Here is a 23893-nt window from a genome sequence, read left to right as displayed (position 1 = left end):
AAAGTAATACCCTTTGTAAATAGCTAAGGTTTGTATGGTTAGGAAAAATACAAATTATCTTCGAATTTGTCATATTATCTCCTTGTCATTCAGATAAACCAATTTCAAGTTTGCCCTCTCGTAATCAGCTAATTTTGTGGATTTATGAGTATTAGAGGAAAGCGGAACTTTGCACCAATTGAGGTGAAGAGCTTGAGCTTGGTTACTCTACCTTTTGTTATTGTTTTCTAAAATTGTCACTACCTTTATTCTAAAAATCTTATGGCCTCTGTAATAATGTCTATTACAACAAACATTAAGCTGCCTATGCTTAGGTCTCATATCTCAGTCCTAAAGTAGTGTCTGGGGTGAAAACCCACATATTTGCTTCTGGCTTTCACCTCAATAAGACTTACCATTATGCATGATAGTTTAACTCTTAATTGCCTCATCTATGACTTCTGATTAAATTATTTATGGCAATTCCAGCATGTTGAGATTTGCATTGAGGGTAACTCCATGATATTCATGGTACGTTGTCTAATACCTACGAACGTCATCAGTTTTGGCATAAACACTACTATTTCTGCATAAAGTGGCAACTCTGGAATAAATGGCAACAGTTCTGCCATGAAAGCCAACAACTCCAGTGAAAGCTCTGCACATCTATTTTTGGATAGCGTTTATAAAGCTGGAGGATTTGGAATTTTTTACGTTAGTAAGTGTGCAAGTTTTTATAAAGTATTCATAGTCTTCTAATGATGTACTTGCCAGTCCTAATATATGCAATATTTCTGGTGAAATTTATTATGGCAGCAAGCAGTGAGGAGCAACCTGTATAAAAAGAAACTCCTTGAAAATTTGGTTCATACATTAATGGCTGCTTCTCAACCTACTTTAGTTTCCACAGTTGCTTCTTTCAGTAAAGGTTGAGGAAGGAGGAGGATTTTGCTTATCTCTTATTTAATAAGATGGATCCTGTAGAACATAATTTAAAACTACATGATTGTAGTGAATTCTTATTGACATAAGATGGATGAGGATCGGTAGCAGATGGGTATTAAATGACCTCCCAGTTCCCTTTGATGTAATGACCTAGAATTATAAATCCAATACAATCTAGAATAGTTGTTTTAGGCCAATAGCACCTTTTTGATTTTGAGGTCTAATTTAGAATAATATTGTAGCCGCAACTTGAAGGACCTTAAATTGTTTAAACTTGTCAGTTTTAACTTTAATAGTTTTTTTTTCTTGACCACTTAGAAAAAAGTACACTGCTGATGAATGTTGGATAACTAATGCTAAATGTAAAATACACTTATATAAGGCTAGAAATACAAGGAATTACTGATAAATTAAAGACATACTTTTATGTTAATCTGTCATTTTATAGTTTAAAATTTAAATGGTTCTTGATTTGTTTCAAAATGCCTAGGTTACCTTTTAAGCCATATTTAACATGAGTACACATATGCCTCTGTCTACCTTTTGGAATTTAGCTTAATTTATAAAGCTTAGTGTGAGAGATCACTTGAAGGGTATTAAAGGGTGCAGGTTATTTCGACTTAGGCTGCAGTTTAGCATTACATTTTCAAATATATTTAGGTTCTTGATTTAAAAATCAAATATAAATTATATGAAATACTTTGTCTTCATTTTAATGAAAGCTGATTTTTTATTTTAATTTCCAAATCTTGTATAATTAACTCCAACTTCTAAATAATTTTTAGATAACTAGGCTCTACATTTTACTCCCAGAATTTTATACTAAATTTAATTTAATTAATTTTACAATAAAGGAAATAAGCAGTTTTAAATGAAATATCACACTAGTTTCCTTTGTTTTGACTGCAATTTTCTTGGATAATTAACAATATTAAATGAACTAACGTAACCTGTCATTGGAGATGCAGACGAGTAATAGCTGCTTTTATTTTTTATTTAGTCTTACATAGGTGTCAAACACTTTTACACCTGATCTTAGACATTTAAATTGCTGCCACACAGCTATCAAATTGCATTTCTACTAACTCCCCATCTGTATCATAGCACACAACAAGGTTGTGGTGGCCGATGTGGTAACATCCCTGACTGGTGAATGCCAGACTAGGGTTAGAGTCCAACTCAAAATAGTTAGTTCCTTTTCTTGGTGCAACCTCACCATCCTTGTGAGCTAAGGAGGGGGGGGGGTTTGGGGGACCTTATAGGTCTATCTGCAGAGTCATTAGCAGCCATTGCCTGGTCCTCCTTGGTTCTAACTTGGGTAGAGAGGTGCTTGGTGACCATGTGTGTACATGGTCAGTCTCTAATGCATTCTCTTTTACTGTGTCTTATTAGTATTGTCAGACCCTATCGGGCTGTAAGTATAATAATGTACTGTAGGTTGTAATTTATCTTAGTGTAATAGTCAAAAAAAGAAATTATAAAAAAATTGAGAGATTAGAGTTGTATTTGAGCATAAATATTCCCGGTAAAACTAAAAAAAAATTTTTATTTCAGGTTGCAGAACTACAAGGTCTGGCATTTTTGAAAATACAATACCTCAGTCATGGACAATGCAGGATTAAGTCTTGTTGTAAGAGGAATTTAAAAAGCCCACAATGACCAGGATTTCTTGATAGAACAAACTTGAACAATAGAATATTTTCAGCTAGTACTCGGTGGTAATGTGTTTGCCTAGCATTTCGCATGGCAATAGATCGATCCCCGCCCAGGACCGTGAGTTTAAGCTGTTTACTGGGGAGGCTACTGCTGTGGTAGGGCACCACGGTCAGGGGTTGGGCTTCCCGGCTGACGTTCTGGTGAGCATCTATTCTGATGGAACCGGAACTGAAACCAGTCACCTTTAACCTTTATTTGGTAAGTGTGTAAAATCTGTTTTCACTCGCTCAGAGACAAGTTGCCATTTGCTCATTCATGGGTTATGAAAATATTTTAGAAAAATTAAAACAAAATTTTAGATAAATGAATATTTCACTTGCAGAATTCCTGTTTATTTTGTCTAAAAATCTATGCAATGAAAATCTAGAATTGGTGGTGTAATAAAGATTTCCAATTGAAATTAGCTTTAAATTATTTAATAAGATTTTATTTGACCCTGTAGATAATAATACTTACACGATTGTAGTGTATTCATAATGCCCTAAGATGGATGAGGGCCAATAGCTGATGGGTACTAAATAGCATACCAGGTCCCTTTGATGTAGTGGTCTTAAATTATAAATACAATAAGAAAAAATAATTTCTCTTGGCCAATACAAGCCCTTTGCCTTTATGGTCTATTTTAGAATATTGTAAAGCTTAATTTGAAAAACCTTAAATAATCTAAATCTGTTTTTCTTGACCACTTCGAAAAAAATGCAGTTTACATTTCAAATTAGCTTTCCATTTACCAGGAAAGTGCAGTTATATCAAGCTAGAAATAATGCAGTATAATTTGAGGACCTACTTTTTAATTATACTGTCCTTTTACAGTTAAAAACTTAAATGCCAAATTTAGATTGTTATATATTTGTTGCAAAATGCATAGGTTAACTAATGTTGAATGCAAAGTACAGTTTTATAAAACCAGAAATAACAAGGAATTACTGATGATATGAGTACCTATTTTATAATTAGTTATTTTACGTTGCTCAAAATTTAAATGCCAAATTTAGTATGTAATATTTGTTGCAAAATGCATAGGTTATCTTTGAAGCCATGTTTATAATAAGAGCACAAACACATTCCTATCTACCTTTTGGAATGTAGCATATTACTTAAAGGGTATAGGTTATTTTTAAAATATACATGTATTGTCTTAAGCTGCTGTTTAGCTTTAGTTTCAAATATGAAGGCAAATTTGCCTTCATTTTACCGACCAGAGTATTTTTCTTAATTTCCAAATCTTGTAAAATCTTTAACTTTATAACATGTATACTAAAGCAAAGCTATCCAAAGGCTGTCCGTATTTTACTCAGTTTATACTAAAACCATTAATTAATTTAATATAAAATGAACGAATCGGTTTGAAGTAACATACAGTATTGCGTGTTTTAATCATCATGGGCAATTAACTAAGAAACTAAATATTGTTGTTGAGGCATACAAGTAAATAGTTTACTAGTTCTTTTATTCTAAATTAGCAAATGGGTTTTTACAAACTCCTCAGTTGTATAATTTTTCACTCGTATAATTTTACACTCCACACTCCAGACTATATAGTATAGAGTATCTTGATACATTATCATGTACAGGATTCAGATTTTATTAGGTTTTATAATTCACGTTTGCATAAAATGAAAATATCTGGTGAAACTAGCTCTTCTTTTTTTTCTCAGGTTGTAATGCCAGTTGGCTTGGCCTCTGAAGTCAGTACAAATTGATAATGAAGATACAGTACACTGAAGATGCAGTACAAATGGATAATAATTACGTTAAAATAAACAGCCCGCTTCAAGTTGCAACATTATGTGAGATGAAGCTGACTTATGGAATCTTATCAATTGTGTAAGATACATTGATGTATTTGCCTTGGTTATATGGTAAGTGAATGTTGTTATCACACGGAGGCAAGGTAAATGATCACTCTTGGATAATTAGAAAAAAAAAATAGATCTTCACTTTGAGAATTCATGGATAACTAGAAATAGTGAATGAGAAATTTTATTGTTTTATTAAATTTACTGTTCTATGCTACATCTTGTGCACAGTTTTGTGAGAATTTAAGTTTATGTTTGGTTAAAGTTTCTGTTCTAATTTTTGAGAGGGGGTTTATCCATTCTCATAACACGTTTCCTTCAAAATATTTTTCTTGAAGAGACTTTCCAACTTTCTTTCATATATGTCTCATTAATGATGGAGAACTTGAATAATTCTCTTCCCTCTACCCCTGGGTTTTTCTGTATTTAGTTCTCTGATGATTAAATCTCTCACTCCAATGGTGGTGAGGCTGTCTTGGTAATTCCCTTTGGTGGAGAAAATTTTCTTCCAGTTCCTGGTTTCTTTGATTCATAGTGGTTTTCTTCTGTTTTTAGTGTTTTCACCTTTTCTCTGTGTTAGAATGTTTTCTCATCTCTCCTTTTTCCCTATGGTGTTAGGATTTCTTCTCAACTCCCTTTCCTTGTTAATCACATCATGGTGAAAAGAACTTATCCCTCAAACAGGCTCTTCTGTCTCTTAAGCTATTCATTACACCTTTGTCTCTGGTGATACTTTTCTGCCTTAAAGGGTCTCCTAAAGTTTCCTTTTGGTTGATTTTTCTGATCAATATCCATTCCACGTGTGTAACAGTTAACTTGAGTGATTAGCTTCTTATGGTAACCTATGGTGCTGTGGTAATTGCCATTCTCTATTCTTTGGTGACTATTCCGTATTAATTTCAGGCAAGTAAGCTTTGTTTCTTTGATACTGGAGATTGAACTTGTATAGTATTAGACTTTTATTGGCCACTTTTCATTATTTCGTGTCTTTCACCAAACTTCTTTTTACACTATACTCGCTTAGTGATAAAGGATGCTTCAACAGTACTCCGTTTAATTCATCGTTGTTGTATAAATCCTTCATGTGTGTATTGTGATGATGGTTTGTTCCCTCATTACACAATCTGAAAAATAAATTTATAAAAAATAGGGTTCTATTTTCTATAAAAATAGGGTTCTATTTTCTATAAAAAACTAAGGTTGCTATGTAAAATTTTACTGATTTAATAAAATATCCATTCGTAATATTTTAATTTCATTTATAAATTACCTCTGAAAATTATTCCTCATATTTCTCTGTTGATAAATGATGGATTCTATACTGGAAATTTAAGATTGTAACTGGTTCAATAAATGCAATGCAACTTCCACAATATATGATTTACTTTGCGACAAGATGGAGCTATAGCAGCACCTAACATTTTATATTGTGGATTGAAGTGTCAATATAGCTTCTAATAAAACCTCAGGTCCTTTTTCTGACTTCTAGATCTGAAAACATCAAAGAGCACAAAATAAGCAAACAAAATAATTGGGTGTCGAGGAATGAGCCTTGTATCAAATCATAAAGCCACCTCATGTAACCTAGAAGACTATTTGACACATTTAAGGAAGTGGAGTGGACAGCCTAGAAGACTATTTGACACATTAAAAAAAGGAAGTGGAGTGGACAGCCTCCATGTGGTTTTGGATGAAGCACCCTCTACTGATACTTTTGGATGAAGCACCCTCTACTGATTCTTAGTATATTGGTCCTGTGACCATCCCTAATATGTAACCTAGAAGACTATTTGACACATTAAAAAAAGGAAGTGGACAGCCTCCATGTGGTTTTGGATGAAGCACCCTCTACTGATTCTTAGTATATTGGTCCTGTGACCCCTAATCTCCCTGGTACACTCCCAACAGATGCTCTAGAGATCTTGTAATCCATTCCTCTTAAGCCAAAAAGGAGGAAACCAGACATGCTGCTGTTCAGAAGGTACACAGAACTTTTCTCAATAATGAGTTGGGTGATGATACAGATCTAAAGAAATTCGATTAAAGTTCAACCATAATTATAGAGCAATAGGGTCACAAGCTTGTCTACACTACATCCTGTATAGACCTAATTGGTAGTGTCTGTTGTCTGCCTAACTAATCCACCTCCGAACCGTATTACAGTATAGTACTTCCGTTATCCGCAACAGGGATTCTGAACTGATTTCCCCTTCCTTGCCTCCTAATGTAGGCCAGTCCTGTCATGTTCTCAAATAATTGCATGCTATCTCCATTACCAGAGTCCCAGCCAGGCCTAAAGAGCCTTGAGCACCACCAATAGTTCAAAGCAACTATACAGATTCTCAACTCAACAATCTCCCTCGCATATTAAGAATGTCAATACTGTAGTCGCTTCTCAATCTTCCTGGGAAGCATCCATGAAAAGAGATGGCCAGAAATAGTTCTTCTGACATTCCTTTAGCAAAATATGGATCATCCCACAAATTCACCAGTTGTAGTTAGTTCTGCATCACTGTAAGACAAATCGTGCCTACATTGGAAGTTTTATCCTGATGGTGACCAAGAAATAACTAGAAATCCCTCATATTCAAGCGACCAGTCCGGAACAAATTTCTCCACAGATCCATGCTCCTAGGTAACCTCATCCACATCCGAACTGTCGATTCTTTTATCTTGAAATTCTCAAATAAATTAATAAGTGATTGAACCCTAATTTTTTGTGGAATACCCTATTGTAACATGCTATTATCATCCCAAAACATAGAATTCTTTGAGCAGGAAGCAGAAAACAAAAATCTCGATATTGTTGACAAGGTCATTCAAAATTATCCAGTAATCCAGGTACAAAATTAAAGGCCCAGAAACCTCAGCCATATCATATTTATAGCCATCACTCTGGTGAACATGAAGGCTGTCCCGAGATCAAAACGCAGACCCTTAAACTAATAAATCTTTGATCCGTTCATAAAGTTTTATTGAATCCGGATGCAGAGGAATATGAGATTAAATTTAATTTCATCAAATACATCTAATCGTATCATTATTCCCATGAAAGTTGAGGGAGATAACATTGAAAACTTTGTGAGAGCTAAATATCCTATTCATAACAAAGAAACCTAGAACCTTTTGACACCTTTGAAACTAGGAGTAACCAGTTGTAAAATCCTTGGGAGGGATCAAAGACAATACAGTATCACTTTCTGTGCTAAACTTTATAATCTTGAATTTCAAAAGATGAGCTTTGACCAGATTATTTAAATAACTTGGAAAAGGAGTGGTTCCTTTAACACAGAAGGATTGGGGGAAAGAGGAATTTGAATAGGACACAGGGTCAGGGTGAATGTTCCCCAAACCTGATATAGTGAGAAAACCTACCCGCTACCAGGAACTTCATGGAAAGGACCATTGTTTGGATTTTCTATAAGACTGATCCTATTGCCACATCAACCAGGCCCTTTGGGGCTTACACTCTAACAAAAGTCTATCCGTTTCAAAAAGACTCCTTGGAGGAACAGAAACAGCAACTACTGCATGGCATGGCATGGCATGGCAGGGAGAACATTCAAGCCTTGACAAAATCAACCCCAATAGCATCGCTGCATTCTGGAGCCCACATAAGTTATCTCCTTATCAATCTATTCAATATGGAATCCATTATAGAAGTAAATTTCTGCTCATCGGACACACACCCAACCATAGAGGAGCCTAGTTATTCCTCTATGTTCTTCAAAATAAGTCGCAAACACTGCAGAAGCCTCCAGAGACCCATCAAAGTTGCTCTCTAAAAAGAGGTTAATCATCTAATGCAGAAGCCTCCAGACCCATCTAAAGTTGCTCTCTCAAAAGAGGTTATTCATCTAATATAAGATTATGATTCACCTACAACTTTTCTTTCGAGTTTCAAAAGAAAGCTCCAACCATACTCTCTACTGTATTTTCTATTGTCAATGAACTTGAAAAGCCTGTATTCATAACTTCCTTTTGTCTACATTAATAATAGATTCAAAAGAATATATTTTGGGGCAATAACAAGGTTAGGCAACATAAGTTTTATAAATTAAAGAACACTTTTGCAGTAGATATCTCGACAACATACACTAGCAAAAACTGAAAAGAATAAACAAATTAATGCCCCTAGACATCCACTCCACAATCCATCAGGAAGCAAGGCGAAAACTGAAATCCTGCAAAAGCTTCGCAACAGTGGATGTACTACAACCACTCCGGCAGCTGCTCACACACTAAAAAGGTGGTGAGTAAGTGACCGCCGCTGGACATTCAATAAGGTTCTGCCCAGTGAAAAAATCCTCTCCAGGAAGGACTGGGTAACCCTAAACAGTGCAAAGGAGTGGGCAAAACTGGAGATAAATAACACAAATGGTAATTAGCCACCAACTTTAAATGCCCCTATGGGCAACACCACAATAAATGGAACATCCTACGAGGGTGACCACTGGACCCATATTGCTCAGATAAAGACCTGAGAGAGGCTAAAGACAATGCGCTCCTATGGGTTCAACATAGGTGCGATAAGATATGATGAAGAATATGCGAGAGTCGGAATTGGTAGGCTTCTTTTCTACATGAGACATCAATTTATGCACCTTATGTGAAAATATTAGGAAACTACGGAGTATAGACTATCTTGAAAGGCGCAGGATTTAAGGATATAGCAGAATCAGAATTATCAGAGCATACCCACGAAGTCTCTACTCCAGATATATTTCTGCAATAACTTTTCATCTTTAAGAAAGTAGATAACTCATCCGAGCCTATCTCTTCTTCTGTAATACCCTCACCTTTAGGATCTTCCAAATTGTAACCTTCAATTCTTTCCTTTTGTTTAATAAAAGTCAACTCTGATAATGTGCCATGTACCAACAGAACTCTATAACTGGTTTAACAGAAGTGCTAGGCACAACTTATGATAGCATGGATTCAAAATAAGGTAGGTTACGCTTGGATTACTGTCTTTTCCCGAAGGCTCACGGGCCTCATTTGATTGCACAAAAAGAAAAATCAAGAAAAAGCTTACAACCTCATTACTATCAACCTCCAATATTATTATTACTAGGTTAAGCAAGATGCTGCGAGCCCAAGGGCTCCAACTGGGAAAACAAGCCCAGTGCCAGTGAGGAAAGGAAATAAATAACCTGTATAAGAAGTACAGAATACAGTATAGTAATTTTTTTACTGACCTAAGGATATTTTGTATTCTTTAGATCTGTCATATATAAACTATGGAGAGACTTATGTTAGCCTATTCAACATAAAAAATTCGCTGCAAGTTTGAACTTCTGAAGTTCCACCGATTCAACTGCCCGATTAGGAATATTATTCCACAATCTGGTCACAGCTATAATAAATCTTGAATACAGTACTGTTTTGAGCCTTATGAAAGAGAGGGCAAGACTGTTAGAATAAATTGCATACCTAGTTTGTGTACTACATAAAAGATGGTACAGTCTTGGAAAATCTAAGTGCAAAGGATGGTCAGAATTATGAATGAATGATTTGAAGTTCTCTGGCATCCTGACATCATCAGAATTATGAAAAAGCTTGCGTAACATTCATAAAGAACTAAATAAATGAGTGTGCAGTGCCAGAAATTAATATCCAGATCAGGAATAAGAAATTTAATAGAATGAAGTTCTTGTCCGACAAATTAAGATTAGAGTCAGCAGCTAAAGACTTGACAGAACATCACTTGAAGCAAGGTAGAATGAAAGAATTAAAACTTTTCTTCAGAATGCAGGAGACTGATAACCGAAAATATTAGAAGACTTTTTCAATAAGCCTATATTTTGTGCAATTGAACAACACATGTGCTTCTCATAAGTGAATTTGCAATCAAGAATCACACTTAAAATTTTAAATGAGTTGTAAATAGTTATAGAAACATATTCAATGCAGAGACCTAGAGGTTGAGAAGCCTATGTTCTCAGCCCATTTACAACCATACTTTTGAATTTTGTTAAGGTTCAACTCCATGCCCCTTAATTTGTACTAAGTACTTGAATTAGCTAGATTCAGCAACACCACATCTACATTCAGGAGATGGAATTAACATAAAGACTAGGAACACCTCATATGTGATGAGCTTGTTTTTTAGGCCAAACTACATGTGTATATAGTATGAAAAGTAATGGGTCAAGAACCCTACCCTGAGGAACACCAGACACAGGAAATATATAATATTGCACTGAAAACTCGAGAGAATTAAAAAAAATTAGTTTTGACAAAGGAAAAAACTTCTTTTTGGAGAGGTGCTTTGTGGTCTCCAAAGACCTGTCTGTGAAAGGCTACTAGAGGGACCAACATAAATACCAAAGAAATATTCTCCCCATTCCTCTAGGGCCAGCATAACATCTAAGGCACCGACATATTGTGTATACAAGACATATTGTGTATACAAGACATCTAGCAAGTCACATTGTGTAAAAAAGACACCTTGCAAGTTACATTGTGTATATAAGACACCTTGCAAGTTCAGGGTCTTTTATAAATTCACCTCCGTAGCTGAGAGTTGTCTGTTATGACTATCGTCATGCACGGCATCCCAGAAAGGAACCATTGCTCCAGTCCTTGTCAGTGTACCTACATCACAACAAAATCCTCAACCACCATTAAAGCTTTCGTCGTCCAACGATGCACAATGCACCTTTGAGGGAAGGCAACGACTGTCAGAAGAAGAACAACATCCCTCCCCTTCATACTTAATGGCAGCTCCAATGAAGCACAGGAATGTCCAACAAAAGCCAACTCTTTCAGGGTTATGTTGACATAACCAAGCCACTATCTTTCGAGGGAATAAAGACCAAACTGGAATACTGTCTAATAGGAGGAAGAATGTAGAATGCACATACAATTGTCACCCAGTTAAAGTTATCAGAAAATACTGTAGATGCAAAACCTCTCCTCTTCCTTAATAGCTGTTGTACAAAAACCTGCCAACAAATTTATATAAAAGGAAAGTCAAAGATTAAAACAACATGTTGATGGCTCAAGGAGTACATCCGTACTTTCCAGCCATTGAAAACAAAGTGGGAGTTCAGCTCAGTAGCCTGTTGGCCGAGCGACGTTTCATCGCCACCCGCCAGTAACTATCACCACCTCGTTAGAAAGTTTTAACAATTGTACCCAGCTTCAATGAAAACATACTCTCATTAAACGATAATGGTTTGTATTCATGTAAGAATAAATGTAAACCATGAGCTTTTCTATGATGGGGAAAATTTCTCTTCGTGTCAAAGTTATTTATGAGCGGACCAAATGTTCTTCATATGTGGTTTAAGTTAAACAGTAGTACTGTACTTATGACTTGTGAATTAAATTAACAATAAAGCATCAGCTAATACTATACATTTATTAGGCTTTTACCCAAACTCTTGCTAAGCAGCATCAACTTTAAATCATTTACACAGACAAACTATTTCCCACCCTTACTTGTTATTAATACATACCCTCATACAAATTCACTTCCTACAGTCACTCGCTGTAACTAAAAACCTTAATTAATCACAATAACAACATTACTGTACTACTGTATGTACTTTAGCACATAATCTTTGCTTCCTTCATACTACATAATGTATTAAGCTAAAACACAACTTAGCTGGTCACCAAGAAAGTAGCTTTTTCAATATTAATCTTACCCGATGATCATGTAGCTGTCAACTCTGTTGCCCGACAGAAATCTACGGTCGGGATACGCCAGCGATCGCTATACAGGTGGGGGTGTACACAACAGCGCCATCTGTGAGCAGGTACTCAAGTACTTCTTGTCAACAAGAACTCAATTTTTCCTCTGTCGTGCCTCCGGCTAGACCTACTTGGATACGCTGTTGATTCTGGAGTTATTGTTCACGATTTGGTGATGTATTTGCTCTAGAGTTTAGCCTTCGCTATTCAGGAAGCTTTATCTTTAGCTTAGCAAGCTTTTGGAATTAATTTGAATTAATTATGGTGACGAAGAGAGTATGGACTCTCTTTCACTTTTAAATGGCCGACCCTTCCCTTAGACGGAAGTGTTGGTGTCGAAGAGAGTATAGACTCTCTTTCACTTTTTATTTTATATCTCTCCGCCATTTATAGGCCTCTTCGATTAACTTTCCTTAAAAAAAAAAAAAAAAGAAAAAAAAAAAAATATACGACCTTTCCTAATAGTAGGCGGTCCTTACTTGGAACCGAAGTTGATTAACATTGAGCTCGTCATATCGTTTTTCCTGTTAAGAATTTATGCTATTTTAATTTTATGTTTTTGAAAGAATTTCTTTGATAAGTCTCGTACTGTTTTCAAAGTTGAACTAACGTTTTGTTTAGTCTCCGCAGTTGTTGACGTTCAGAACGTTCAACTTGCGCTCTATCGTTACGATAGAGAGAGAGTATTCACGGTTTCACGTTGCAGTAAGAGTAAACCGATTCTAGCGTTTCGTTCATTCTTTCTTAGCTTAAATGGTTTTAATTCTAATAAAGGAACTTTTTATTTGGGAAACCTTTCAGTTTTTTTCCTTTAACAAATAATATGTTTTAACGATATATATAATTGGGCTCATCTCTCAGGTTCTAAGTCTAGAGAGAGAGAGAGAGAGAGATAGAGACGGAGGGAGAGAGAGGAGGATAAACGTTTCGTTCAAGCGGGTAACGTTGTTCTCGTTTTTTTTGCTCTTCTCCCTAGTCGATAGAGGGGAAGAAGGTAAAACGTTTCTAGAGTTTTATTCTTGTTCCCAGGCTTTATGCGGTGAGAGATTTTAAACGTAGTTTATTTGATCTAGTGTTTAGTCTCTTTTCCAGCCACTGAATTCTTTATCTTTCATTATGTTTTTCTGTTACATTGTAATACTGTTTTCGCAATTTCTACCTTTTAATGAAGGATAGGATTGCGTGTTTCAGGTACAAACCACTTAAAGTTTCGAGTTCAGTGAAATAAGTGCAAACAGAAAATCAAAAGTGATAAAGTGATATGCGCAAAGTGTTACAGTGTTGCGTTCGAGGGTTCGTCTGTTCGTGCCAGTTGTTCACCTAGTCCGATACCTCTTACAAGCTCCCAAGCCCAGGGGAGAAGTAATGTCGAAGGACTTATGGGTTCCTCAGGCTTTGATCGACGAACAGACGTTTCCCTCTGTGGTTTCGGGTGTATCTACACACGTTGCCGACGTGATCACCCCACCCACACAAAGACGAGAGAGCCCATTTATTCCTCGTCTGCGGAAGAGGTTTCTCGCAGAAACCATGGACCAAATCTTGCAGCTTTTAAGTGCAAGTCGGTCCCTTCCGCGCAAGTCCAACGGCCTAGGTGTAGCCACTGGGTCAGTTCGGACTCGCTGCAGTACGACAACTGCACACCTCCTAAGAGAGGCTAGGTGGTACCGCAACAGGCAGTAACTCCGTCTGTTGCCGCACTAGCTGTTTTAGACCCTCAGTCACAACGGACAGTAGCTCCGTTTGTTGTTGTCTTTCATAGACCCTAGTGGTCCATGCTGCAGACTATACAGTCTCAGCTTGCTCCTTCATGCAGGAGTATCATGCTGGAAGGTTGACAATGCAGCCTGTTTACCTACAACCCGCCGAGGTTGTGCGCTCAGCAGATACTGCGGCTGCCTGCTCCCACACCACACCTGTGAGAGCTCCTCCACCGATGCGCAGTCCTCACTGCCAGACGCATGTTCTTGCTGCACCATCTGCTAACATGCGTGAGCTGCCGCATCAGGAGTTGCCGGGTTCCAGCACTATGCGGCATTCTCCTCAGCCCATGCAGCATGCTCTGCAGACCTTACAGCATGCTCCGCATACCATGCAGCATGCTCCGCATACCATGCAGCATGAGCCGCATACCATGCAGCATGAGCCGCATACCATGCAGCATGAGCCGCATGCCTTACCTCATGCTCTGCATACCTTACCGCATGCTCTGCATACCTTACCGCATGCTCTGCATACCTTACAGCATGCTCTGCCTTCCTTACAGCATGCTCTGCATGCCTTACAGCATGCTCTGCATACCTTACAGCATGCTCTGCATACCGCATGCTCCTCAACCCACCGCAGCCCCTCCCACGCACCAGCACTCTGCTTTTGTTGTTGCCAGCTCCCACACTCCGACTGCGGAGAAGGTTGACGATGCACCCGTGGGCCTACACCTCCCACGGTTGTGCTCCCGGCATGGCTTCATGCTCTCACACTCTTGTTGTGAGAGCTCCTCCACCCATGCACAGTCAACCCTGCAGATGTATGATGACTCCCCCACACAGAGCACTCCGTTGCCGTGCGGGAGCTACCACAAGCTGCCGTGTTTTGACACGGTGTGTCAGCCTCCGCAACACACTGTGGTTACCGCCACTCGCCAGCAGCAAACTAGTCAGGCAGGAGTTGAGGCTTCCCCACACATCTTTGGTTGTTGCCAACTCACAAACTGTCATGCAGTTACATGACGTTGCCTTCTGGTCTGCTACTTATACACCAGTGCTGTATGTCCTCATGCTCCTGTTGTGGTTGACAGTTCAGTTTTTGACAGTTCACAGACTGTCAAGCAGTTTCATAACGTTGCCTTCTGGTCTGCTGCTTTTACACCAGTGAAACCCTCACTGAGAGAACTTAGCTTTTCTCGGATATGGTTCCTGTAGATGAGAAAGTGCTGTTCTCCCTCCTTCTGATATTCCCTTGAGGACTCTGTCATTTGGAGAGGAGCCTTAAGCTGCTTAGCCTCCTATGGACTTTTATTTAAGCATAACATGCTTCCAGGGAGGGTAAATGGTTCCGCTTCAGTCGCTAACCCCGTCTGTTGCCACACCTGCTCCCATAGACCTTGAGCTTTGTTGCAAGACATGCAGTCCAAGCTTAGTCCTTGATAGAGAATTTTCTTTTTTTTACGGAGTCAGTGTGTCACTGGGAAGACGTTCAACAACCAGCAGAGGTGACTTGTTGTGACGCAGTGCGGCAACCTCAGCAACCCGATAAGGAGTTGTCTGTACTACCCAGACAGTCTAGACAGTTTCGGGTTGTCGCTGTACTTCCTCGCTTCCCCATGGTTGACAGTTCACAGACTGTGCAGCAGTACCATGATCTTGTGTCCGGCTCCGTCAGACGACTGGCTTTTAAGAGCTCCCACAAGTCGTCGCTGTCTGGAGAATCTCAGATGGACTATGGATCTGACCAAGGAACTGGGCCTCCTGGTCAATTTAGAGAAGTCCCAGCTCGTCCCATCCCAGACCATTGTCTACCTGGGTATGGAGATTCAGAGTCGAGTTTTTCGGGCTTTTCCGTCGGCCCCAAGGATCAACCAAGCCCTAGAATGCATCCAGAGCATGCTGAGAAGGAACCGATGCTCAGTCAGGCAGTGGATGAGTCTAACAGGGACACTTTCATCGCTGGCCCTGTTCATCGAGTTAGGGAGACTCCACCTCCGCCCCCTTCAGTATCATCTAGCTGCTCACTGGATAAAGGACATGACGCTAGAGACGGTCTTAGTTCCTGTTTCCGAAGAGATGAGGTCTACTCTAACGTGGTGGAAGAACAGCTTTCTTCTCAAGGAAGGTCTACCTTTGGCTGTTCAGAACCCCGACCGCCGTCTCTTCTCGGACGCATCAGACACGGGCTGGGGTGCGACATTGGACGGACAGGAATGCTCGGGAACATGGAATCAGGAGCAAAGGACACTTCACATCAATTGCAAGGAGTTGTTGGCGGTTCATCTGGCCTTGATAAACTTCAAGTCCCTCCAGCTAAACAAGGTGGTGGAGGTGGACTCCGACAACACCACAGCCTTGGCTTACATCTCCAAGCAGGGAGGGACTCATTCGAGGAAGTTGTTCTAGTTCGCAAGGGACCTCCTCATCTGGTCAAAAGATCGAAAGCTCACGCTGGTAACGAGGTTCATTCAGGGCGATATGAATGTCATGGCAGATCGCCTCAGCCGGAAGGGTCAGGTCATCCCCTCAGAGTGGACCCTTCACAAGAATGTTTGCAGCAGACTTTGGGCCCTGTGGGGTCAGCCAACCATAGATCTGTTCGCTACCTCGATGACCTAGAGGCTCCCGTTGTATTGTTCTCCGATTCAAGACCCAGCAGCAGTTCACGTGGATGCTTTTCTGCTGGATTGGTCCCATCTCGACCTGTATGCATTCCCGCCGTTCAAGATTGTCAACAGGGTACTTCAGAAGTTCGCCTCTCACAAAGGGACACGGCTGACGTTGGTTGCTCCCCTCTGGCCCGCGAGAGAATGGTTCACAGAGGTACTGCAATGGCTGGTCGACATTCCCAGGACTCTTCCTCTAAGAGTGGACCTTATACGTCAACCTCACGTAAAGAAGGTACACCCAAACCTCCACGCTCTTCGTCTGACTGCCTTCAGACTATCGAAAGACTCTCTAGAGCTAGAGGCTTTTCGAAGGAGGCAGCCAGAGCGATTGCCAGAGCAAGGAGGACATCCACTCTCAGAGTCTATCAGTCTAAATGGGAAGTCTTCCGAAGCTGGTGCAAGGCCAATGCAGTTTCCTCAACCAGTACCACTGTAACCCAGATTGCTGACTTCCTCTTACATCTAAGGAACGTAAGATCCCTTTCAGCTCCTACGATCAAGGGTTACAGAAGTATGTTGGCAGCGGTTTTCCGCCACAAAGGCTTGGATCTTTCCACCAACAAAGATCTACAGGACCTCCTTAGGTCTTTTGAGACCTCAAAGGAACGTCGGTTGTCCACTCCAGGCTGGAATCTAGACGTGGTCCTAAGGTTCCTTATGTCATCAAGATTTGAACCTCTCCAATCAGCCTCTTTTAAGGACCTCACATTAAAAACTCTTTTCCTCGTGTGCTTGGCAACAGCTAAAAGAGTAAGTGAGATCCACGCCTTCAGCAGGAACATAGTTTTCACATCTGAAACGGCTACATGTTCCTTGCAGCTCGGTTTTTTGCTAAAAACGAGCTTCCTTCACGTCCTTGGCCTAAGTCGTTCGAGATCCCAAGCCTGTCCAACTTGGTGGGGAACGAACTGGAGAGAGTACTTTGCCCAGTTAGAGCTCTTAGGTACTATCTAAAAAGGTCAAAACCTTTACGAGGACAATCAGAAGCCTTATGGTGTGCTATCAAGAAGCCTTCTCTTCCAATGTCTAAGAACTCAGTTTCTTACTACATCAGGCTTCTGATTAGGGAAGCACATTCTCATCTGAAGGAAGAAGACCTTGCTTTGCTGAAGGTAAGGACACATGAAGTGAGAGCTGTGGCTACTTCAGTGGCCTTCAAACAGAACCGTTCTCTGCAGAGTGTTATGGATGCAACCTATTGGAGAAGCAAGTCAGTGTTCGCATCATTCTATCTCAAAGATGTCCAGTCTCTTTACGAGAACTGCTACACCCTGGGACCATTCGTAGCAGCGAGTGCAGTAGTAGGTGAGGGCTCAGCCACTACATTCCCATAATCCCATAACCTTTTTAACCTTTCTCTTGAATACTTTTTATGGATTGTACGGTCGGCTAAGAAGCCTTCCGCATCCTTGTTGATTTGGCGGGTGGTCAATTCTTTCTTGAGAAGCGCCGAGGTTAGAGGTTGTGATGAGGTCCTTTAGTATGGGTTGCAGCCCTTTATACTTCAGCACCTAAGAGTCGTTCAGCATCCTAAGAGGACCGCTACGCTCAGTAAGGAAGACGTACTTAATAAAGGCAGAGTAATGGTTCAAGTCGTCTTCCTTACCAGGTACTTATTTATTTTATGTTATTTTTGAATAACTAATAAAATGAAATACGGGATACTTAGCTTCTTTGTTAACATGTATGCTGGTCTCCACCCACCACCCTGGGTGTGAATCAGCTACATGATCATCGGGTAAGATTAATATTGAAAAATGTTATTTTCATTAGTAAAATAAATTTTTGAATATACTTACCCGATGATCATGAATTTAAGGACCCGCCCTTCCTCCCCATAGAGAACCAGTGGACCGGGGAGAAAATTGAGTTCTTGTTGACAAGAAGTACTTGAGTACCTGCTCACAGATGGCGCTGTTGTGTACACCCCCACCTGTATAGCGATCGCTGGCGTATCCCGACCGTAGATTTCTGTCGGGCAACAGAGTTGACAGCTACATGATCATCGGGTAAGTATATTCAAAAATTTATTTTACTAATGAAAATAACATAATTTAGAAATGGAATATTTATAATAATTTCAGCAAACCATACACGTAACATAACAAAAACCACAGCTTAAACAGAAATTTATAGCACAAAGTACTGTAGCTCAAAATTCCCCATGAAATAGTAATATATTCCTCATTAATTTGTTACTGTAAAGAAGCAATCAAAATGGGCAATTTTGAATAAAGATCTTAACACACATTATGTATCAAGTACATGCTTTTTGAAATATTTGTATAAAAAAAACTTCAACAAACACCTACCATTACTAATCACCATATCGACCCATTCTCTCCTGAGAAAGGAAGTGTGATAGGGATTTTATAATTATCAAGAACATTAGTTCTGTCTTCTTTGCAAAAGATCCAGATGCATTTCTTTATGAAGAGAAAAAGTAACTTGGGTAAGTTTACTTCAGTTCCATAAAACGTATTCTTCAATACCATATTCTTCAGCAGATAACCTGGAATGAAAAAAGTTAAACAATAATATACAGCTTATTTGTATAAAAGCATAGTACTGTACTATATTGTACAGTATGAATACAGATGTGCATCGCACAAATTCCAAGAATATTTCAAGAAGCCCTCTTTATTAAATAATGTAACAACTATTTTTATATGTGCTTTCCATTTTAAGGGGGCTAAATATGAAATCAGTTTTAACCAATATCCTCAACAAAAAATATTCTAAATTCATAAAAATGTTATTTTCATTAGTAAAATAAATTTTTGAATATACTTACCCGATGATCATGTAGCTGTCAACTCCGTTGCCCGACAGAAATCTACGGACGGGATACGCCAGCGATCGCTATACAGGTGGGGGTGTACTCACCAGCGCCATCTGTGGTCAGGTACTCCAGTACTTCTTGTCAACACCACCTCAATTTTCTCCTCGGTCCACTGGTTCTCTATGGGGAGGAAGGGTGGGTCAATTAAATCATGATCATCGGGTAAGTATATTCAAAAATTTATTTTACTAATGAAAATAACATTTTTCAATATTAATCTTACCCGATAATCATGTAGCTGATTCACACCCAGGGAGGTGGGTGAAAACCAGTCTACATGTTAACCAAGAAGCTAAGTATCCCGTATTTCATTTTTATTAGTTATTCAAAATAACAAATAAAATAGATAAGTACCTGGTAAGGAAGTCGACTTGAACCATTACTCTGCCTTTAATAAGTACGTCTTCCTTACTGAGCGCAGCGGTCCTCTTAGGATGCTGAACGACTCTTAGGTGCTGAAGTATAAAGGGCTGCAACCCATACTAAAGGACCTCATCACAACCTCTAACCTAGGCGCTTCTCAAGAAAGAATTGACCACCCGCCAAATCAACTAGGATGCGGAAGGCTTCTTAGCCGACCGTACAACCCAAAAACAACAAAAAAAGTATTCAAGAGAAAGGTTAAAAAGGTTATGGGATTATGGGAATGTAGTGGCTGAGCCCTCACCTACTACTGCACTCGCTGCTACGAATGGTCCCAGGGTGTAGCAGTTCTCGTAAAGAGACTGGACATCTTTGAGATAGAATGATGCAAACACTGACTTGCTTCTCCAATAGGTTGCATCCATAACACTCTGCAGAGAACGGTTCTGTTTGAAGGCCACTGAAGTAGCCACAGCTCTCACTTCATGTGTCCTTACCTTCAGCAAAGCAAGGTCTTCTTCCTTCATATGAGAATGAGCTTCTCTAATTAGAAGCCTTATGTAGTAAGAAACTGCGTTCTTAGACATTGGTAGTGAAGGTTTCTTAATAGCACACCATAAGGCCTCCGATTGTCCTCGCAAGGATTTTGACCTTTTGAGATAGGTACGAGCTCTGACAGGGCAAAGTACTCTCTCCCGCTCGTTACCCACCATGTTGGATAGGCTAGGTATTTCGAACGATTTAGGCCAAGGACGTGAAGGAAGCTCTTTTTTAGCCAAAAAACCGAGCTGCAAGGAACATGTAGCCGTTTCAGATGTGAAACCTATGTTCCTGCTGAAGGCGTGAATCTCACTTACTCTTTTGGCTGTTGCAAGGCAAACGAGGAAAAGAGTTTTTAAAGTGAGGTCCTTGAAAGAGGCTGACTGGAGAGGTTCAAATCTTGATGACATAAGGAACCTTAGGATCACGTCTAGATTCCAGCCTGGAGTGGACAACCGACGTTCCTTAGAGGTCTCAAAAGACCTAAGGATGTCCTGCAGATCTTTGTTGGAGGAAAGATCCAGGCCTCTGTGGCGGAAAACCGCTGCCAACATACTTTTGTAACCCTTGATCGTAGGAGCTGATAGGGATCTAACATTCCTTAGATGTAACAGGAAGTCAGCAATTTGGGTTACAGTGGTACTGGTAGAGGAAACTGCATTGGCCCTGCACCAGCTTCGGAAGACTTCCCACTTAGATTGATAGACTCTGCGAGTGGATATCCTCCTTGCTCTGGCAATCGCTCTGGCTGCCTCCTTCGAAAAGCCTCTAGCTCTTGAGAGTCTTTCGATAGTCTGAAGGCAGTCAGACGAAGAGCGTGGAGGCTTGGGTGTACCTTCTTTACGTGAGGTTGACGCAGAAGGTCCACTCTTAGAGGGAGAGTCCTGGGAACGTCGACCAGCCATTGCAGTACCTCTGTGAACCATTCTCTTGCGGGCCAGAGGGGAGCAACCAACGTCAGCCGTGTCCCTTTGTGAGAGACGAACTTCTGAAGAACCCTGTTGATGATCTTGAACGGCGGGAATGCATACAGGTCGAGATGGGACCAATCCAGCAGAAAGGCATCCACGTGAACTGCTGCCGGGTCTGGAATCGGGGAACAGTACAATGGGAGCCTCTTGGTCATCGAGGTAGCGAACAGATCTATAGTTGGCTGACCCCACAGGGCCCAAAGTCTGTTGCAAACGTTCTTGTGAAGGGTCCACTCTGTGGGGATGACTTGACCCTTCCGGCTGAGGCGATCTGCCATGACATTCATATCGCCCTGAATGAACCTCGTTACCAGCGTGAGCTTTCGACTTTTTGACCAAATGAGGAGGTCCCTTGCGATCTCGAACAGCTTCCTCGAATGAGTCCCTCCCTGCTTGGAGATGTACGCCAAGGCTGTGGTGTTGTCGGAGTTCACCTCCACCACCTTGTTTAGCTGGAGGGACTTGAAGTTCATTAAGGCCAGATGAACCGCCAACAACTCCTTGCAATTGATATGAAGCGTTTTCTGTTCCTGATTCCATATCCCCGAGCATTCCTGTCCGTCCAATGTCGCGCCCCAGCCCGAGTCTGATGCGTCCGAGAAGAGATGATGGTCGGGGGTCTGAACAGCTAACGAAAGACCTTCCTTGAGAAGAATGCTGTTCTTCCACCACGTTAGAGTAGCCCTCATCTCTTTGGAAACAGGAATCGAGACCGTCTCGAGCGTCATATCCTTGTTCCAGTGAGCTGCCAGATGGTACTGAAGGGGGCGGAGGTGGAGTCTCCCTAACTCGATGAACAGGGCTAGCGATGAAAGAGTCCCTGTTAGACTCATCCACTGCCTCACCGAGCATCGGTTCCTCCTCAGCATGCTCAGGATGCACTCCAGGGCTTGGTTGATTCTTGGGGCCGACGGAAAAGCCCGAAAAGCTCGACTCTGAATCTCCATACCCAGGTAAACGATGGTCTGGGAAGGAACGAGCTGGGACTTCTCTAAATTGACCAGGAGGCCCAGTTCCTTGGTCAGATCCATAGTCCATCTGAGACTCTCCAGACAGCGACGACTAGTGGGAGCTCTTAAAAGCCAGTCGTCTAAATAAAGGGAGGCTCTGATGTCTGCCAAGTGAAGGAATTTCGCAATATTCCTCATCAGTCGCGTAAACACAAGAGGTGCCGTGCTCAGGCCAAAGCACAGGGCTTGGAACTGGTACACAACCTCTCCAAAGACGAATCTCAGAAAAGGTTGGGAGTCTGGATGGATGGGAACGTGAAAGTAGGCATCTTTCAGATCTAACGAGACCATCCAGTCCTCCTGCCTGACCGCTGCTAGGACCGACTTCGTCGTCTGCTTGGTGACATAAGCATTGAGCGCACTGACGTCCAGCACCGGTCTCCAACCTCCTGTCTTCTTGGCCACCAGGAAGAGACGGTTGTAAAAGCCCGGGGATTGATGGTCCCGAACTATCACCACTGCCTCCTTCTGTAGCAGGAGCGACACCTCTTGTTGTAACGCTAGCCTCTTGTCCTTCTCCTTGTAGTTGGGAGAGAGGTTGATGGGAGATGTGGTCAGAGGGGGATTGTGGCAGAACGGAATTCTGTATCCCTCCCTTAGCCACTTGACAGACTGAGCGTCTGCACCTCTGCTCTCCCAGGCTTGCCAGAAGGTCTTGAGTCTGGCTCCTACAGCTGTCTGGAGAGGAAGGAAGTCAAAGCTTGCTTTTCGTGGACTTGGCACCCTTCTTGGACTTGCCCCGGTGACTGTCTGCACGGGTACTTCCTCTACTGGAGGCTCTACCACGAAAGGGCGGAATGAACCTAGTAGCAGGTGTATCAGCAACAGGGGTGCGGTAAGATCTAGGCACGGAAGGTAAGGTTTTAGCCTTACGTGCTGAAGAAGCCATGAGGTCATGTGTATCCTTCTGGATAAGAGCCGCAGCCATCCCCTTGATTAACTCCTCCGGAAACAGGCACTTGGAGAGAGGAGCAAACAACAACTCTGACCTCTGGCAAGGGGTGATACCAGCCGATAAGTAGGAGCATAGATGTTCCCTTTTCTTGAGGACTCCTGAGACAAAAATAGCCGCAAGTTCGCCAGAACCATCGCGAATTGCTTTGTCCATACTGGACATGATCAGCATGGCCGCGTCTTTGTCAGAAGGAGCAGTCTTCCTGCTTAAGGCTCCCAGACACCAATCGAGGAAGTTAAAAATTTCGAAGGCGCGAAAGACTCCCTTCATCAAGTGGTCCAGATCTGAAAGGACCAGCAGACCTTCGAGCGTCTCATAGCCGACCTGCGGGGAGAGTCAACCAAACTTGAGAAGTCGGCCTGGGCAGAGGCAGGAACCCCCAAGCCAGGTTCCTCTCCCGTGGCATACCAGATGCCCGACTTAGAAGCCAGCTTAGGAGGAGGAAACACAAAAGAGGTCCTTCCCAGTTGCTGCTTGGACTGCAACCAATCCCCCATAACCCTCAAAGCTCTCCTTGATGATCTGGCGAGGACAAGCTTGGTGTAGGCAGGCGTAGTAGACTGCATGCCCAGAGAAAACTCGGAGGGAGGAGAACGAGTGGTTGCAGACACGAAGTGTTCAGGGTACAACTCTCTGAACAGAGCCAGGACCTTGCGAAAGTCTAAGGAAGGCGGCGAAGACTTGTGTCCTTCCACAT

The 23893-nt window shown here is 41.2% G+C and overlaps 2 long non-coding RNA genes across 3 annotated transcripts in view; one reads left to right on the top strand and one right to left on the bottom strand.

Annotated features, from left to right (window-relative positions):
• Nucleotides 1–23893, top strand: part of LOC137638322 (uncharacterized) — an 838879-nt gene that overhangs the window by 42979 nt on the left and 772007 nt on the right. The gene's annotated exons all lie outside the window — the stretch shown is intronic.
• Nucleotides 11900–23893, bottom strand: part of LOC137638327 (uncharacterized) — a 30488-nt gene continuing 18494 nt past the window's right edge. The window contains exons 2-3 of the long non-coding RNA XR_011044058.1: nt 18565–19027; nt 11900–12073 (exon numbers count right to left, since the gene is read on the bottom strand). This is a non-coding gene — a long non-coding RNA (uncharacterized lncRNA). The remainder of the gene's footprint in view (nt 12074–18564; nt 19028–23893) is intronic.

This window comes from Palaemon carinicauda, chromosome 3, assembly GCF_036898095.1.
Source record: "Palaemon carinicauda isolate YSFRI2023 chromosome 3, ASM3689809v2, whole genome shotgun sequence".
In the NCBI taxonomy this organism is placed as follows: Eukaryota; Metazoa; Arthropoda; class Malacostraca; order Decapoda; family Palaemonidae; genus Palaemon; species Palaemon carinicauda.
The sequence above is the reverse complement of the archived record's forward strand: the minus strand, read 5'-3'. Positions and strand labels throughout refer to the sequence as shown.